At 43.4% G+C, this 18,282-nt stretch overlaps 11 non-coding genes across 11 annotated transcripts; all 11 read right to left on the reverse strand.

Annotated features, from left to right (window-relative positions):
• Positions 1-1,174: 1,174 nt before the first annotated feature.
• Positions 1,175-1,287, reverse strand: trnal-uaa (transfer RNA leucine (anticodon UAA)). Its single transcript has 2 exons — positions 1,250-1,287; positions 1,175-1,220 (listed from the first exon to the last, which is right to left on the reverse strand). It is a non-coding gene; the product is annotated as a tRNA-Leu (tRNA).
• Positions 1,288-1,958: 671 nt separating this feature from the next.
• Positions 1,959-2,071, reverse strand: trnal-uaa (transfer RNA leucine (anticodon UAA)). The gene is made up of 2 exons: positions 2,034-2,071; positions 1,959-2,004 (listed from the first exon to the last, which is right to left on the reverse strand). It is a non-coding gene; the product is annotated as a tRNA-Leu (tRNA).
• A 1,456-nt stretch (positions 2,072-3,527) lies between these two features.
• On the reverse strand, positions 3,528-3,639 carry trnal-caa (transfer RNA leucine (anticodon CAA)). Its single transcript has 2 exons — positions 3,602-3,639; positions 3,528-3,573 (listed from the first exon to the last, which is right to left on the reverse strand). It is a non-coding gene; the product is annotated as a tRNA-Leu (tRNA).
• Positions 3,640-4,310: 671 nt separating this feature from the next.
• On the reverse strand, positions 4,311-4,423 carry trnal-uaa (transfer RNA leucine (anticodon UAA)). Its single transcript has 2 exons — positions 4,386-4,423; positions 4,311-4,356 (listed from the first exon to the last, which is right to left on the reverse strand). It is a non-coding gene; the product is annotated as a tRNA-Leu (tRNA).
• A 672-nt stretch (positions 4,424-5,095) lies between these two features.
• trnal-caa (transfer RNA leucine (anticodon CAA)) lies at positions 5,096-5,207 on the reverse strand. The gene is made up of 2 exons: positions 5,170-5,207; positions 5,096-5,141 (listed from the first exon to the last, which is right to left on the reverse strand). It is a non-coding gene; the product is annotated as a tRNA-Leu (tRNA).
• Positions 5,208-5,878: 671 nt separating this feature from the next.
• On the reverse strand, positions 5,879-5,991 carry trnal-uaa (transfer RNA leucine (anticodon UAA)). Its single transcript has 2 exons — positions 5,954-5,991; positions 5,879-5,924 (listed from the first exon to the last, which is right to left on the reverse strand). It is a non-coding gene; the product is annotated as a tRNA-Leu (tRNA).
• Positions 5,992-8,232: 2,241 nt separating this feature from the next.
• On the reverse strand, positions 8,233-8,345 carry trnal-caa (transfer RNA leucine (anticodon CAA)). Its single transcript has 2 exons — positions 8,308-8,345; positions 8,233-8,278 (listed from the first exon to the last, which is right to left on the reverse strand). It is a non-coding gene; the product is annotated as a tRNA-Leu (tRNA).
• Positions 8,346-11,370: 3,025 nt separating this feature from the next.
• On the reverse strand, positions 11,371-11,483 carry trnal-caa (transfer RNA leucine (anticodon CAA)). The gene is made up of 2 exons: positions 11,446-11,483; positions 11,371-11,416 (listed from the first exon to the last, which is right to left on the reverse strand). It is a non-coding gene; the product is annotated as a tRNA-Leu (tRNA).
• A 3,024-nt stretch (positions 11,484-14,507) lies between these two features.
• On the reverse strand, positions 14,508-14,619 carry trnal-caa (transfer RNA leucine (anticodon CAA)). The gene is made up of 2 exons: positions 14,582-14,619; positions 14,508-14,553 (listed from the first exon to the last, which is right to left on the reverse strand). It is a non-coding gene; the product is annotated as a tRNA-Leu (tRNA).
• A 671-nt stretch (positions 14,620-15,290) lies between these two features.
• trnal-uaa (transfer RNA leucine (anticodon UAA)) lies at positions 15,291-15,403 on the reverse strand. The gene is made up of 2 exons: positions 15,366-15,403; positions 15,291-15,336 (listed from the first exon to the last, which is right to left on the reverse strand). It is a non-coding gene; the product is annotated as a tRNA-Leu (tRNA).
• A 2,245-nt stretch (positions 15,404-17,648) lies between these two features.
• Positions 17,649-17,761, reverse strand: trnal-caa (transfer RNA leucine (anticodon CAA)). The gene is made up of 2 exons: positions 17,724-17,761; positions 17,649-17,694 (listed from the first exon to the last, which is right to left on the reverse strand). It is a non-coding gene; the product is annotated as a tRNA-Leu (tRNA).
• Positions 17,762-18,282: the final 521 nt, after the last annotated feature.

The following is an 18,282-nucleotide window of genomic DNA, read 5'->3' on the forward strand; positions in this document are numbered from 1 at the left end:
ATGGTACACAAACATGGAACTGATCAATATTGAAGAAACTGTCGCACAGCCAACACAGTACCCAAAACATCACATGAAAGAACTTGTTCGGAGTGGGATTTGAACCCACGGGTCCATTCAAAGACCAGAAGGCCTAATTCCTCAGAGAAAAGAGTACGTCTTGAGTCTGGCGACTTAGACCACTCGGGAAACCTGGCAGTCAATGGGAGTTGGTCTTTATTGTTGGTTGAATATACAAATTATACTTCGGCAAACTGCCAAATAGATGTATCTTCTATATTATGTCTTTTTTTCTATGGTCCACAGTGCGACTCAAACCTTCCACTGAGTTGTCCCCAAAAAGCCATCCCAACAGCCAAGATGATCCCCTGAAATTCAAACTAAAGTATTTGTCAGGAGTGGGACTTGAACCCACGCCTCCATCTAGAGACCAGAAGCCCCAATTTAATATTGGAAGATTAACACCTTAAGTCTGGCGCCTTAGACCGCTCCGCCATCCTGACAAGGTGTTGATTATGCTCTTCACATGTGGGTGGTTTAAAAATGGACCACGGAGTATTGAAGGACTTGCACTTTATATAAATTATCCTCGTGACAGTCGTCCAATCTTGAGCCCAGAAGCCCCAATTCACCATGGAAAGAATTACACCTTGTGACTGGGGCCTGAGCCAACTCAACCGTCCTGACAGTTTTTGGTTTAATGTCTTAACTGTTTGTTGGATTGAAAGCTAAAAGACGGCGCAATGCCAAACACTCGAATTTTATATATTTTGTACTTGTTATTATGGTACACAAACATGGAACTGATCAATATTGAAGAAACTGTCGCACAGCCAACACAGTACCCAAAACATCACATGAAAGAACTTGTCCGGAGTGGGATTTGAACCCACGGGTCCATTCAAAGACCAGAAGGCCTAATTCCTCAGAGAAAAGAGTACGTCTTGAGTCTGGCGACTTAGACCACTCGGGAAACCTGGCAGTCAATGGGAGTTGGTCTTTATTGTTGGTTGAATATACAAATTATACTTCGGCAAACTGCCAAATAGATGTATCTTCTATATTTTGTCTTTTTTTCTATGGTCCACAGTGCGACTCAAACCTTCCACTGAGTTGTCCCCAAAAAGCCATCCCAACAGCCAAGATGATCCCCTGAAATTCAAACTAAAGTATTTGTCAGGAGTGGGACTTGAACCCACGCCTCCATCTGGAGACCAGAAGCCCCAATTTAATATTGGAAGATTAACACCTTAAGTCTGGCGCCTTAGACCGCTCGGCCATCCTGACAAGGTGTTGATTATGCTCTTCACATGTGGGTGGTTTACAAATGTACCACGGAGTATTGAAGGACTTGCACTTTATATAAATTATCCTCGTGACAGTCGTCCAATCTTGAGCCCAGAAGCCCCAATTCACCATGGAAAGAATTACACCTTGTGACTGGGGCCTGAGCCAACTCAACCGTCCTGACAGTTTTTGGTTTAATGTCTTAACTGTTTGTTGGATTGAAAGCTAAAAGACGGCGCAATGCCAAACACTCGAATTTGATATATTTTGTACTTGTTATTGTGGTACACAAACATGGAACTGATCAATATTGAAGAAACTGTCGCACAGCCAACACAGTACCCAAAACATCACATGAAAGAACTTGTTCGGAGTGGGATTTGAACCCACGGGTCCATTCAAAGACCAGAAGGCCTAATTCCTCAGAGAAAAGAGTACGTCTTGAATCTGGCGACTTAGACCACTCGGGAAACCTGGCAGTCAATGGGAGCTGGTCTTTATTGTTGGTTGAATATACAAATTATACTTCGGCAAACTGCCAAATAGATGTATCTTCTATATTTTGTCTTTTTTTCTATGGTCCACAGTGCGACTCAAACCTTCCACTGAGTTGTCCCCAAAAAGCCATCCCAACAGCCAAGATGATCCCCTGAAATTCAAACTAAAGTATTTGTCAGGAGTGGGACTTGAACCCACGCCTCCATCTGGAGACCAGAAGCCCCAATTTAATGTTGGAAGATTAACACCTTAAGTCTGGCGCCTTAGACCGCTCGGCCATCCTGACAAGGTGTTGATTATGCTCTTCACATGTGGGTGGTTTAAAAATGGACCACGGAGTATTGAAGGACTTGCACTTTATATAAATTATCCTCGTGACAGTCGTCCAATCTTGAGCCCAGAAGCCCCAATTCACCATGGAAAGAATTACACCTTGTGACTGGGGCCTGAGCCAACTCAACCGTCCTGACAGTTTTTGGTTTAATGTCTTAACTGTTTGTTGGATTGAAAGCTAAAAGACGGCGCAATGCCAAACACTCGAATTTTATATATTTTGTACTTGTTATTATGGTACACAAACATGGAACTGATCAATATTGAAGAAACTGTCGCACAGCCAACACAGTACCCAAAACATCACATGAAAGAACTTGTCCGGAGTGGGATTTGAACCCACGGGTCCATTCAAAGACCAGAAGGCCTAATTCCTCAGAGAAAAGAGTACGTCTTGAGTCTGGCGACTTAGACCACTCGGGAAACCTGGCAGTCAATGGGAGTTGGTCTTTATTGTTGGTTGAATATACAAATTATACTTCGGCAAACTGCCAAATAGATGTATCTTCTATATTTTGTCTTTTTTTCTATGGTCCACAGTGCGACTCAAACCTTCCACTGAGTTGTCCCGAAAAAGCCATCCCAACAGCCAAGATGATCCCCTGAAATTCAAACTAAAGTATTTGTCAGGAGTGGGACTTGAACCCACACCTCCATCTGGAGACCAGAAGCCCCAATTTAATATTGGGAGATTAACACCTTAAGTCTGGCGCCTTAGACCGCTTGGCCATCCAGACAAGGTGTTGATTATGCTCTTCACATGTGGGTGGTTTAAAAATGTACCACGGAGTATTGAAGGACTTGCACTGCATATAAATTATCCTCGTGACAGTCGTCCAATCTTGAGCCCAGAAGCCCCAATTAACCATGGAAAGAATTACACCTTGTGACTGGGGCCTGAGCCAACTCAACCGTCCTGACAGTTTTTGGTTTAATGTCTTAACTGTTTGTTGGATTGAAAGCTAAAAGACGGCGCAATGCCAAACACTCGAATTTTATATATTTTGTACTTGTTATTATGGTACACAAACATGGAACTGATCAATATTGAAGAAACTGTCGCACAGCCAACACAGTACCCAAAACATCACATGAAAGAACTTGTCCGGAGTGGGATTTGAACCCACGGGTCCATTCAAAGACCAGAAGGCCTAACCGCTCAGAGGAAGGGGATCGTCCTAAGTCCAGCGACTTAGACCACTCGACCATCCTGCCACTCAATTTGGGATGGTCTTCATTGTTGGTTGAATATACAAATTATACTACGGCAAACTGCCAAATTGATGTATCTTCTATATTTTGTCTTTTTTTTCTATGGTCCACAGTGCGACTCAAACCTTCCACTGAGTTGTCCCCAAAAAGCCATCCCAACAGCCAAGATGATCCCCTTAAATTCAAACAATAGTATTTGTCAGGAGTGGGACTTGAACCCACGCCTCCATTTGGAGACCAGAAGCCTCCATTTACCATTGGAAGATTACACCTTGAGTCTGGCGCCTTAGACCGCTCGGCCATCCTGACAAGATGTTGATGAGCCTCGTTACATGTGGGTGGTTTAAAAATGTACCACAGAGTACTGAAGGACTTGCATTTTGTATAAATTATCCTTGTGACGATAGACCAATCTTGAGCCCAGAAGCCCCAATTCACCATGGAAAGAATTACACCTTGTGACTGGGGCCTGAGCCAACTCAGCCGTCCTGACAGTTTTTGGTTTAATGTCTTAACTGTTTGTTGGATTGAAAGCTAGAAGACGGCGCAATGCCAAGCACTCGAATTGTATATATTTTGTACTTCTTATTATGGTACACAAACATGGAACTGATCAATATTGAAGAAACTGTCGCACAGCCAACACAGTACCCAAAACATCACATGAAAGAATTTGTTCGGAGTGGGATTTGAACCCACGGGTCCATTCAAAGACCAGAAGGCCTAATTCCTCAGAGAAAAGAGTACGTCTTGAGTCTGGCGACTTAGACCACTCGGGAAACCTGGCAGTCAATGGGAGTTGGTCTTTATTGTTGGTTGAATATACAAATTATACTTCGGCAAACTGCCAAATAGATGTATCTTCTATATTTTGTCTTTTTTTCTATGGTCCACAGTGCTACTCAAACCTTCCACTGAGTTGTCCCCAAAAAGCCATCCCAACAGCCAAGATGATCCCCTGAAATTCAAACTAAAGTATTTGTCGGGAGTGGGACTTGAACCCACGCCTCCATCTGGAGACCAGAAGCCCCAATTTAATATTGGAAGATAAACACCTTAAGTCTGGCGCCTTAGACCGCTCGGCCATCCTGACAAGGTGTTGATTATGCTCTTCACATGTGGGTGGTTTAAAAATGTACCACGGAGTATTGAAGGACTTGCACTTTATATAAATTATCCTCGTGACAGTCGTCCAATCTTGAGCCCAGAAGCCCCAATTAACCATGGAAAGAATTACACCTTGTGACTGGGGCCTGAGCCAACTCAACCGTCCTGACAGTTTTTGGTTTAATGTCTTAACTGTTTGTTGGATTGAAAGCTAAAAGACGGCGCAATGCCAAACACTCGAATTTTATATATTTTGTACTTGTTATTATGGTACACAAACATGGAACTGATCAATATTGAAGAAACTGTCGCACAGCCAACACAGTACCCAAAACATCACATGAAAGAACTTGTCCGGAGTGGGATTTGAACCCACGGGTCCATTCAAAGACCAGAAGGCCTAACCGCTCAGAGGAAGGGGATCGTCCTAAGTCCAGCGACTTAGACCACTCGACCATCCTGCCACTCAATTTGGGATGGTCTTCATTGTTGGTTGAATATACAAATTATACTACGGCAAACTGCCAAATTGATGTATCTTCTATATTTTGTCTTTTTTTTCTATGGTCCACAGTGCGACTCAAACCTTCCACTGAGTTGTCCCCAAAAAGCCATCCCAACAGCCAAGATGATCCCCTTAAATTCAAACAATAGTATTTGTCAGGAGTGGGACTTGAACCCACGCCTCCATTTGGAGACCAGAAGCCTCCATTTACCATTGGAAGATTACACCTTGAGTCTGGCGCCTTAGACCGCTCGGCCATCCTGACAAGATGTTGATGAGCCTCGTTACATGTGGGTGGTTTAAAAATGTACCACAGAGTACTGAAGGACTTGCATTTTGTATAAATTATCCTTGTGACGATAGACCAATCTTGAGCCCAGAAGCCCCAATTCACCATGGAAAGAATTACACCATGTGACTGGGGCCTGAGCCAACTCAGCCGTCCTGACAGTTTTTGGTTTAATGTCTTAACTGTTTGTTGGATTGAAAGCTAGAAGACGGCGCAATGCCAAGCACTCGAATTTTATATATTTTGTACTTCTTATTATGGTACACAAACATGGAACTGATCAATATTGAAGAAACTGTCGCACAGCCAACACAGTACCCAAAACATCACATGAAAGAATTTGTTCGGAGTGGGATTTGAACCGACGGGTCCATTCAAAGACCAGAAGGCCTAATTCCTCAGAGAAAAGAGTACGTCTTGAGTCTGGCGACTTAGACCACTCGGGAAACCTGGCAGTCAATGGGAGTTGGTCTTTATTGTTGGTTGAATATACAAATTATACTTCGGCAAACTGCCAAATAGATGTATCTTCTATATTTTGTCTTTTTTTCTATGGTCCACAGTGCTACTCAAACCTTCCACTGAGTTGTCCCCAAAAAGCCATCCCAACAGCCAAGATGATCCCCTGAAATTCAAACTAAAGTATTTGTCGGGAGTGGGACTTGAACCCACGCCTCCATCTGGAGACCAGAAGCCCCAATTTAATATTGGAAGATAAACACCTTAAGTCTGGCGCCTTAGACCGCTCGGCCATCCTGACAAGGTGTTGATTATGCTCTTCACATGTGGGTGGTTTAAAAATGTACCACGGAGTATTGAAGGACTTGCACTTTATATAAATTATCCTCGTGACAGTCGTCCAATCTTGAGCCCAGAAGCCCCAATTCACCATGGAAAGAATTACACCTTGTGACTGGGGCCTGAGCCAACTCAACCGTCCTGTCAGTTTTTGGTTTAATGTCTTAACTGTTTGTTGGATTGAAAGCTAAAAGACGGCGCAATGCCAAACACTCGAATTTTATATATTTTGTACTTGTTATTATGGTACACAAACATGGAACTGATCAATATTGAAGAAACTGTCGCACAGCCAACACAGTACCCAAAACATCACATGAAAGAACTTGTCCGGAGTGGGATTTGAACCCACGGGTCCATTCAAAGACCAGAAGGCCTAACCGCTCAGAGGAAGGGGATCGTCCTAAGTCCAGCGACTTAGACCACTCGACCATCCTGCCACTCAATTTGGGATGGTCTTCATTGTTGGTTGAATATACAAATTATACTACGGCAAACTGCCAAATTGATGTATCTTCTATATTTTGTCTTTTTTTTCTATGGTCCACAGTGCGACTCAAACCTTCCACTGAGTTGTCCCCAAAAAGCCATCCCAACAGCCAAGATGATCCCCTTAAATTCAAACAAAAGTATTTGTCAGGAGTGGGACATGAACCCACGCCTCCATTTGGAGACCAGAAGACCCTATTTACCATTGCAAGATTACACCTTGAGTCTGGCGCCTTAGACCGCTCGGCCATCCTGACAAGATGATCATGATCCTCTTTACATGTGGGTGGTTTAAAAATGTACCACGGAGTACTGAAGGACTTGCATTTTGTATAAATTATCCTCGTGACGACAGACCAATCTTGAGCCCAGAAGCCCATATTCACCATGGAAAGAATTACACCTTGTGACTGGGGCCTGAGCCAACTCAGCCGTCCTGACGGTTTTTGGTTAAATGTCTTAACTGTTTGTTGGATTGAAACCTAAAAGGGGGTGCAATGCCAAGCACTTTCTTTCAAATATATTTTGTCCTTGTTACTGTGGTACACAAACGTGGAACTGATCAATCTTGAAGAAACTGTCACACAGCCAACTCAATTCCCAAAACATCAAATGAGCGAACTTGTCCGGAGTGGGATTTGAACCCATGGTTCCATTCGGAGACCAGAAGGCCGAATTCCTCAGAAAAAGGGATGCGTACTAAGTCTGCCACCTTAGACCACACGACCAGGCTTACATTCAATTTGGGATGGTCTTCATTGTGGGTTGAATATACAAATTATCCTACGACAAACTGCCAAATAGATGCATCTTCTATATTTTTTCATTTTTTTCTATGGTCCACAGTGCGACTCAAACCTTCCACTGAGTTGTCCCCAAAAAACCTTCCAAACAGCCAAGATGATCCCCTTAAATTCAAACAAAAGAATTTGTCAGGAGTGGGATTTGAACCCACGCCTCCATCCGGAGACCAGAAGCCCCAATTTACTATTGGAAGATGAACGCCTTGAGTCTGGCGCCTCAGACCGCTCGGCCATCCTGACAAGGTGTTGATTGTCCTCTTCACATGTGGGTGGTTTAAAAATGTACCACGGAGTATTGAAGGATTTGCACTTTATATAAATTATCCTCGTGACAGTCGTCCAATCTTGAGCCCAGAAGCCCAAATTCACCATGGAAAGAATTACACCTTGTGACTGGGGCCTGAGCCAACTCAACCGTCCTGACAGTTTTTGGTTTAATGTCTTAACTGTTTGTTGGATTGAAAGCTAAAAGACGGCGCAATGCCAAGCACTTGAATTTTATATATTTTGTACTTGTTATGATGGTACACAAACATGGAACTGATCAATATTGAAGAAACTGTCGCACAGCCAACACAGTACCCAAAACATCACATGAAAGAACTTGTTCGGAGTGGGATTTGAGCCCACGGGTCCATTCAAAGACCAGAAGGCCAAATTCCTCAGAGAAAAGAGTACGTCTTGAGTCTGGCGACTTAGACCACTCGGGAAACCTGGCAGTCAATGGGAGTTGGTCTTTATTGTTGGTTGAATATACAAATTATACTTCGGCAAACTGCCAAATAGATGTATCTTCTATATTTTGTCTTTTTTTCTATGGTCCACAGTGCGACTCAAACCTTCCACTGAGTTGTCCCCAAAAAGCCATCCCAACAGCCAAGATGATCCCCTGAAATTCAAACTAAAGTATTTGTCAGGAGTGGGATTTGAACCCACGCCTCCATCCGGAGACCAGAAGTCCCAATTTAATATAGGAAGATTAACACCTTGAGTCTGGCGCCTTAGACCGCTCGGCCATCCTGACAAGGTGTTGACTATCCTCTTCACATGTGGGTGGTTTAAAAATGTACCACGGAGTATTGAAGGACTTGCACTTTATATAAATTATCCTCGTGATAGTCGTCCAATCTTGAGCCCAGAAGCCCCAATTCACCATGGAAAGAATTACACCTTGTGACTGGGGCCTGAGCCAACTCAACCGTCCTGACAGTTTTTGGTTTAATGTCTTAACTGTTTGTTGGATTGAAAGCTAAAAGACGGCGCAATGCCAAACACTCGAATTTTATATATTTAGTACTTGTTATTCTGGTACACAAACATGGAACTGATCAATATTGAAGAAACTGTCGCACAGCCAACACAGTACCCAAAACATCACATGAAAGAACTTGTCCGGAGTGGGATTTGAACCCACGGGTCCATTCAAAGACCAGAAGGCCTAACCGCTCAGAGGAAGGGGATCGTCCTAAGTCCAGCGACTTAGACCACTCGACCATCCTGCCACTCAATTTGGGATGGTCTTCATTGTTGGTTGAATATACAAATTATACTACGGCAAACTGCCAAATTGATGTATCTTCTATATTTTGTCTTTTTTTTCTATGGTCAACAGTGCGACTCAAACCTTCCACTGAGTTGTCCCCAAAAAGCCATCCCAACAGCCAAGATGATCCCCTTAAATTCAAACAATAGTATTTGTCAGGAGTGGGACTTGAACCCACACCTCCATTTGGAGACCAGAAGCCTCCATTTACCATTGGAAGATTACACCTTGAGTCTGGCGCCTTAGACCGCTCGGCCATCCTGACAAGATGTTGATGAGCCTCGTTACATGTGGGTGGTTTAAAAATGTACCACAGAGTACTGAAGGACTTGCATTTTGTATAAATTATCCTTGTGACGATAGACCAATCTTGAGCCCAGAAGCCCCAATTCACCATGGAAAGAATTACACCTTGTGACTGGGGCCTGAGCCAACTCAACCGTCCTGTCAGTTTTTGGTTTAATGTCTTAACTGTTTGTTGGATTGAAAGCTAAAAGACGGCGCAATGCCAAACACTCGAATTTTATATATTTTGTACTTGTTATTATGGTACACAAACATGGAACTGATCAATATTGAAGAAACTGTCGCACAGCCAACACAGTACCCAAAACATCACATGAAAGAACTTGTCCGGAGTGGGATTTGAACCCACGGGTCCATTCAAAGACCAGAAGGCCTAACCGCTCAGAGGAAGGGGATCGTCCTAAGTCCAGCGACTTAGACCACTCGACCATCCTGCCACTCAATTTGGGATGGTCTTCATTGTTGGTTGAATATACAAATTATACTACGGCAAACTGCCAAATTGATGTATCTTCTATATTTTGTCTTTTTTTTCTATGGTCCACAGTGCGACTCAAACCTTCCACTGAGTTGTCCCCAAAAAGCCATCCCAACAGCCAAGATGATCCCCTTAAATTCAAACAAAAGTATTTGTCAGGAGTGGGACATGAACCCACGCCTCCATTTGGAGACCAGAAGACCCTATTTACCATTGCAAGATTACACCTTGAGTCTGGCGCCTTAGACCGCTCGGCCATCCTGACAAGATGATCATGATCCTCTTTACATGTGGGTGGTTTAAAAATGTACCACGGAGTACTGAAGGACTTGCATTTTGTATAAATTATCCTCGTGACGACAGACCAATCTTGAGCCCAGAAGCCCATATTCACCATGGAAAGAATTACACCTTGTGACTGGGGCCTGAGCCAACTCAGCCGTCCTGACGGTTTTTGGTTAAATGTCTTAACTGTTTGTTGGATTGAAACCTAAAAGGGGGTGCAATGCCAAGCACTTTCTTTCAAATATATTTTGTCCTTGTTACTGTGGTACACAAACGTGGAACTGATCAATCTTGAAGAAACTGTCACACAGCCAACTCAATTCCCAAAACATCAAATGAGCGAACTTGTCCGGAGTGGGATTTGAACCCATGGTTCCATTCGGAGACCAGAAGGCCGAATTCCTCAGAAAAAGGGATGCGTACTAAGTCTGCCACCTTAGACCACACGACCAGGCTTACATTCAATTTGGGATGGTCTTCATTGTGGGTTGAATATACAAATTATCCTACGACAAACTGCCAAATAGATGCATCTTCTATATTTTTTCATTTTTTTCTATGGTCCACAGTGCGACTCAAACCTTCCACTGAGTTGTCCCCAAAAAACCTTCCAAACAGCCAAGATGATCCCCTTAAATTCAAACAAAAGAATTTGTCAGGAGTGGGATTTGAACCCACGCCTCCATCCGGAGACCAGAAGCCCCAATTTACTATTGGAAGATGAACGCCTTGAGTCTGGCGCCTCAGACCGCTCGGCCATCCTGACAAGGTGTTGATTGTCCTCTTCACATGTGGGTGGTTTAAAAATGTACCACGGAGTATTGAAGGATTTGCACTTTATATAAATTATCCTCGTGACAGTCGTCCAATCTTGAGCCCAGAAGCCCAAATTCACCATGGAAAGAATTACACCTTGTGACTGGGGCCTGAGCCAACTCAACCGTCCTGACAGTTTTTGGTTTAATGTCTTAACTGTTTGTTGGATTGAAAGCTAAAAGACGGCGCAATGCCAAGCACTTGAATTTTATATATTTTGTACTTGTTATGATGGTACACAAACATGGAACTGATCAATATTGAAGAAACTGTCGCACAGCCAACACAGTACCCAAAACATCACATGAAAGAACTTGTTCGGAGTGGGATTTGAGCCCACGGGTCCATTCAAAGACCAGAAGGCCAAATTCCTCAGAGAAAAGAGTACGTCTTGAGTCTGGCGACTTAGACCACTCGGGAAACCTGCCAGTCAATGGGAGTTGGTCTTTATTGTTGGTTGAATATACAAATTATACTTCGGCAAACTGCCAAATAGATGTATCTTCTATATTTTGTCTTTTTTTCTATGGTCCACAGTGCGACTCAAACCTTCCACTGAGTTGTCCCCAAAAAGCCATCCCAACAGCCAAGATGATCCCCTGAAATTCAAACTAAAGTATTTGTCAGGAGTGGGATTTGAACCCACGCCTCCATCCGGAGACCAGAAGTCCCAATTTAATATAGGAAGATTAACACCTTGAGTCTGGCGCCTTAGACCGCTCGGCCATCCTGACAAGGTGTTGACTATCCTCTTCACATGTGGGTGGTTTAAAAATGTACCACGGAGTATTGAAGGACTTGCACTTTATATAAATTATCCTCGTGATAGTCGTCCAATCTTGAGCCCAGAAGCCCCAATTCACCATGGAAAGAATTACACCTTGTGACTGGGGCCTGAGCCAACTCAACCGTCCTGACAGTTTTTGGTTTAATGTCTTAACTGTTTGTTGGATTGAAAGCTAAAAGACGGCGCAATGCCAAACACTCGAATTTTATATATTTAGTACTTGTTATTCTGGTACACAAACATGGAACTGATCAATATTGAAGAAACTGTCGCACAGCCAACACAGTACCCAAAACATCACATGAAAGAACTTGTCCGGAGTGGGATTTGAACCCACGGGTCCATTCAAAGACCAGAAGGCCTAACCGCTCAGAGGAAGGGGATCGTCCTAAGTCCAGTGACTTAGACCACTCGACCATCCTGCCACTCAATTTGGGATGGTCTTCATTGTTGGTTGAATATACAAATTATACTACGGCAAACTGCCAAATTGATGTATCTTCTATATTTTGTCTTTTTTTTCTATGGTCAACAGTGCGACTCAAACCTTCCACTGAGTTGTCCCCAAAAAGCCATCCCAACAGCCAAGATGATCCCCTTAAATTCAAACAATAGTATTTGTCAGGAGTGGGACTTGAACCCACACCTCCATTTGGAGACCAGAAGCCTCCATTTACCATTGGAAGATTACACCTTGAGTCTGGCGCCTTAGACCGCTCGGCCATCCTGACAAGATGTTGATGAGCCTCGTTACATGTGGGTGGTTTAAAAATGTACCACAGAGTACTGAAGGACTTGCATTTTGTATAAATTATCCTTGTGACGATAGACCAATCTTGAGCCCAGAAGCCCCAATTCACCATGGAAAGAATTACACCTTGTGACTGGGGCCTGAGCCAACTCAGCCGTCCTGACGGTTTTTGGTTTAATGTCTTAACTGTTTGTTGGATTGAAAGCTAGAAGACGGCGCAATGCCGAGCACTCGAATTTTATATATTTTGTACTTGTTATTATGGTACACAAACATGGAACTGATCAATATTGAAGAAACTGTCGCACAGCCAACACAGTACCCAAAACATCACATGAAAGAACTTGTTCGGAGTGGGATTTGAACCCACGGGTCCATTCAAAGACCAGAAGGCCTAATTCCTCAGAGAAAAGAGCACGTCTTGAGTCTGGCGACTTAGACCACTCGGGAAACCTGGCAGTCAATGGGAGTTGGTCTTTATTGTTGGTTGAATATACAAATTATACTTCGGCAAACTGCCAAATAGATGTATCTTCTATATTATGTCTTTTTTTCTATGGTCCACAGTGCGACTCAAACCTTCCACTGAGTTGTCCCCAAAAAGCCATCCCAACAGCCAAGATGATCCCCTGAAATTCAAACTAAAGTATTTGTCAGGAGTGGGACTTGAACCCACGCCTCCATCTAGAGACCAGAAGCCCCAAATTAATATTGGAAGATTAACACCTTAAGTCTGGCGCCTTAGACCGCTCCGCCATCCTGACAAGGTGTTGATTATGCTCTTCACATGTGGGTGGTTTAAAAATGGACCACGGAGTATTGAAGGACTTGCACTTTATATAAATTATCCTCGTGACAGTCGTCCAATCTTGAGCCCAGAAGCCCCAATTCACCATGGAAAGAATTACACCTTGTGACTGGGGCCTGAGCCAACTCAACCGTCCTGACAGTTTTTGGTTTAATGTCTTAACTGTTTGTTGGATTGAAAGCTAAAAGACGGCGCAATGCCAAACACTCGAATTTTATATATTTTGTACTTGTTATTATGGTACACAAACATGGAACTGATCAATATTGAAGAAACTGTCGCACAGCCAACACAGTACCCAAAACATCACATGAAAGAACTTGTCCGGAGTGGGATTTGAACCCACGGGTCCATTCAAAGACCAGAAGGCCTAATTCCTCAGAGAAAAGAGTACGTCTTGAGTCTGGCGACTTAGACCACTCGGGAAACCTGGCAGTCAATGGGAGTTGGTCTTTATTGTTGGTTGAATATACAAATTATACTTCGGCAAACTGCCAAATAGATGTATCTTCTATATTTTGTCTTTTTTTCTATGGTCCACAGTGCGACTCAAACCTTCCACTGAGTTGTCCCGAAAAAGCCATCCCAACAGCCAAGATGATCCCCTGAAATTCAAACTAAAGTATTTGTCAGGAGTGGGACTTGAACCCACACCTCCATCTGGAGACCAGAAGCCCCAATTTAATATTGGAAGATTAACACCTTAAGTCTGGCGCCTTAGACCGCTTGGCCATCCAGACAAGGTGTTGATTATGCTCTTCACATGTGGGTGGTTTAAAAATGTACCACGGAGTATTGAAGGACTTGCACTGCATATAAATTATCCTCGTGACAGTCGTCCAATCTTGAGCCCAGAAGCCCCAATTAACCATGGAAAGAATTACACCTTGTGACTGGGGCCTGAGCCAACTCAACCGTCCTGACAGTTTTTGGTTTAATGTCTTAACTGTTTGTTGGATTGAAAGCTAAAAGACGGCGCAATGCCAAACACTCGAATTTTATATATTTTGTACTTGTTATTATGGTACACAAACATGGAACTGATCAATATTGAAGAAACTGTCGCACAGCCAACACAGTACCCAAAACATCACATGAAAGAACTTGTCCGGAGTGGGATTTGAACCCACGGGTCCATTCAAAGACCAGAAGGCCTAACCGCTCAGAGGAAGGGGATCGTCCTAAGTTCAGCGACTTAGACCACTCGACCATCCTGCCACTCAATTTGGGATGGTCTTCATTGTTGGTTGAATATACAAATTATACTACGGCAAACTGCTAAATTGATGTATCTTCTATATTTTGTCTTTTTTTTCTATGGTCCACAGTGCGACTCAAACCTTCCACTGAGTTGTCCCCAAAAAGCCATCCCAACAGCCAAGATGATCCCCTTAAATTCAAACAATAGTATTTGTCAGGAGTGGGACTTGAACCCACGCCTCCATTTGGAGACCAGAAGCCTCCATTTACCATTGGAAGATTACACCTTGAGTCTGGCGCCTTAGACCGCTCGGCCATCCTGACAAGATGTTGATGAGCCTCGTTACATGTGGGTGGTTTAAAAATGTACCACAGAGTACTGAAGGACTTGCATTTTGTATAAATTATCCTTGTGACGATAGACCAATCTTGAGCCCAGAAGCCCCAATTCACCATGGAAAGAATTACACCTTGTGACTGGGGCCTGAGCCAACTCAGCCGTCCTGACAGTTTTTGGTTTAATGTCTTAACTGTTTGTTGGATTGAAAGCTAGAAGACGGCGCAATGCCAAGCACTCGAATTTTATATATTTTGTACTTCTTATTATGGTACACAAACATGGAACTGATCAATATTGAAGAAACTGTCGCACAGCCAACACAGTACCCAAAACATCACATGAAAGAATTTGTTCAGAGTGGGATTTGAACCCACGGGTCCATTCAAAGACCAGAAGGCCTAATTCCTCAGAGAAAAGAGTACGTCTTGAGTCTGGCGACTTAGACCACTCGGGAAACCTGGCAGTCAATGGGAGTTGGTCTTTATTGTTGGTTGAATATACAAATTATACTTCGGCAAACTGCCAAATAGATGTATCTTCTATATTTTGTCTTTTTTTCTATGGTCCACAGTGCTACTCAAACCTTCCACTGAGTTGTCCCCAAAAAGCCATCCCAACAGCCAAGATGATCCCCTGAAATTCAAACTAAAGTATTTGTCGGGAGTGGGACTTGAACCCACGCCTCCATCTGGAGACCAGAAGCCCCAATTTAATATTGGAAGATAAACACCTTAAGTCTGGCGCCTTAGACCGCTCGGCCATCCTGACAAGGTGTTGATTATGCTCTTCACATGTGGGTGGTTTAAAAATGTACCACGGAGTATTGAAGGACTTGCACTTTATATAAATTATCCTCGTGACAGTCGTCCAATCTTGAGCCCAGAAGCCCCAATTCACCATGGAAAGAATTACACCTTGTGACTGGGGCCTGAGCCAACTCAACCGTCCTGTCAGTTTTTGGTTTAATGTCTTAACTGTTTGTTGGATTGAAAGCTAAAAGACGGCGCAATGCCAAACACTCGAATTTTATATATTTTGTACTTGTTATTATGGTACACAAACATGGAACTGATCAATATTGAAGAAACTGTCGCACAGCCAACACAGTACCCAAAACATCACATGAAAGAACTTGTCCGGAGTGGGATTTGAACCCACGGGTCCATTCAAAGACCAGAAGGCCTAACCGCTCAGAGGAAGGGGATCGTCCTAAGTCCAGCGACTTAGACCACTCAACCATCCTGCCACTCAATTTGGGATGGTCTTCATTGTTGGTTGAATATACAAATTATACTACGGCAAACTGCCAAATTGATGTATCTTCTATATTTTGTCTTTTTTTTCTATGGTCCACAGTGCGACTCAAACCTTCCACTGAGTTGTCCCCAAAAAGCCATCCCAACAGCCAAGATGATCCCCTTAAATTCAAACAAAAGTATTTGTCAGGAGTGGGACATGAACCCACGCCTCCATTTGGAGACCAGAAGACCCTATTTACCATTGCAAGATTACACCTTGAGTCTGGCGCCTTAGACCGCTCGGCCATCCTGACAAGATGTTCATGATCCTCTTTACATGTGGGTGGTTTAAAAATGTACCACGGAGTACTGAAGGACTTGCATTTTGTATAAATTATCCTCGTGACGACAGACCAATCTTGAGCCCTGAAGCCCATATTCACCATGGAAAGAATTACACCTTGTGACTGGGGCCTGAGCCAACTCAGCCGTCCTGACGGTTTTTGGTTAAATGTCTTAACTGTTTGTTGGATTGAAACCTAAAAGGGGGTGCAATGCCAAGCACTTTCTTTCAAATATATTTTGTCCTTGTTTCTGTGGTACACAAACGTGGAACTGATCAATCTTGAAGAAACTGTCACACAGCCAACTCAATTCCCAATACATCAAATGAGCGAACTTGTCCGGAGTGGGATTTGAACCCATGGTTCCATTCGGAGACCAGAAGGCCGAATTCCTCAGAAAAAGGGATGCGTACTAAGTCTGCCACCTTAGACCACACGACCAGGCTTACATTCAATTTGGGATGGTCTTCATTGTGGGTTGAATATACAAATTATCCTACGACAAACTGCCAAATAGATGCATCTTCTATATTTTTTCATTTTTTTCTATGGTCCACAGTGCGACTCAAACCTTCCACTGAGTTGTCCCCAAAAAACCTTCCAAACAGCCAAGATGATCCCCTTAAATTCAAACAAAAGAATTTGTCAGGAGTGGGATTTGAACCCACGCCTCCATCCGGAGACCAGAAGCCCCAATTTACTATTGGAAGATGAACGCCTTGAGTCTGGCGCCTCAGACCGCTCGGCCATCCTGACAAGGTGTTGATTGTCCTCTTCACATGTGGGTGGTTTAAAAATGTACCACGGAGTATTGAAGGATTTGCACTTTATATAAATTATCCTCGTGACAGTCGTCCAATCTTGAGCCCAGAAGCCCAAATTCACCATGGAAAGAATTACACCTTGTGACTGGGGCCTGAGCCAACTCAACCGTCCTGACAGTTTTTGGTTTAATGTCTTAACTGTTTGTTGGATTGAAAGAAAGCTAAAAGACGGCGCAATGCCAAGCACTTGAATTTTATATATTTTGTACTTGTTATGATGGTACACAAACATGGAACTGATCAATATTGAAGAAACTGTCGCACAGCCAACACAGTACCCAAAACATCACATGAAAGAACTTGTTCGGAGTGGGATTTGAGCCCACGGGTCCATTCAAAGACCAGAAGGCCAAATTCCTCAGAGAAAAGAGTACGTCTTGAGTCTGGCGACTTAGACCACTCGGGAAACCTGGCAGTCAATGGGAGTTGGTCTTTATTGTTGGTTGAATATACAAATTATACTTCGGCAAACTGCCAAATAGATGTATCTTCTATATTTTGTCTTTTTTTCTATGGTCCACAGTGCGACTCAAACCTTCCACTGAGTTGTCCCCAAAAAGCCATCCCAACAGCCAAGATGATCCCCTGAAATTCAAACTAAAGTATTTGTCAGGAGTGGGATTTGAACCCACGCCTCCATCCGGAGACCAGAAGTCCCAATTTAATATAGGAAGATTAACACCTTGAGTCTGGCGCCTTAGACCGCTCGGCCATCCTGACAAGGTGTTGACTATCCTCTTCACATGTGGGTGGTTTAAAAATGTACCACGGAGTATTGAAGGACTTGCACTTTATATAAATTATCCTCGTGATAGTCGTCCAATCTTGAGCCCAGAAGCCCCAATTCACCATGGAAAGAATTACACCTTGTGACTGGGGCCTGAGCCAACTCAACCGTCCTGACAGTTTTTGGTTTAATGTCTTAACTGTTTGTTGGATTGAAAGCTAAAAGACGGCGCAATGCCAAACACTCGAATTTTATATATTTAGTACTTGTTATTCTGGTACACAAACATGGAACTGATCAATATTGAAGAAACTGTCGCACAGCCAACACAGTACCCAAAACATCACATGAAAGAACTTGTCCGGAGTGGGATTTGAACCCACGGGTCCATTCAAAGACCAGAAGGCCTAACCGCTCAGAGGAAGGGGATCGTCCTAAGTCCAGCGACTTAGACCACTCGACCATCCTGCCACTCAATTTGGGATGGTCTTCATTGTTGGTTGAATATACAAAT

This window comes from Idiotropiscis lumnitzeri, chromosome 12 (assembly GCF_059441095.1).
Source record: "Idiotropiscis lumnitzeri isolate Australia: NSW breed Sydney's pygmy pipehorse chromosome 12, RoL_Ilum_1.0, whole genome shotgun sequence".
NCBI lineage: Eukaryota > Metazoa > Chordata > Actinopteri > Syngnathiformes > Syngnathidae > Idiotropiscis > Idiotropiscis lumnitzeri.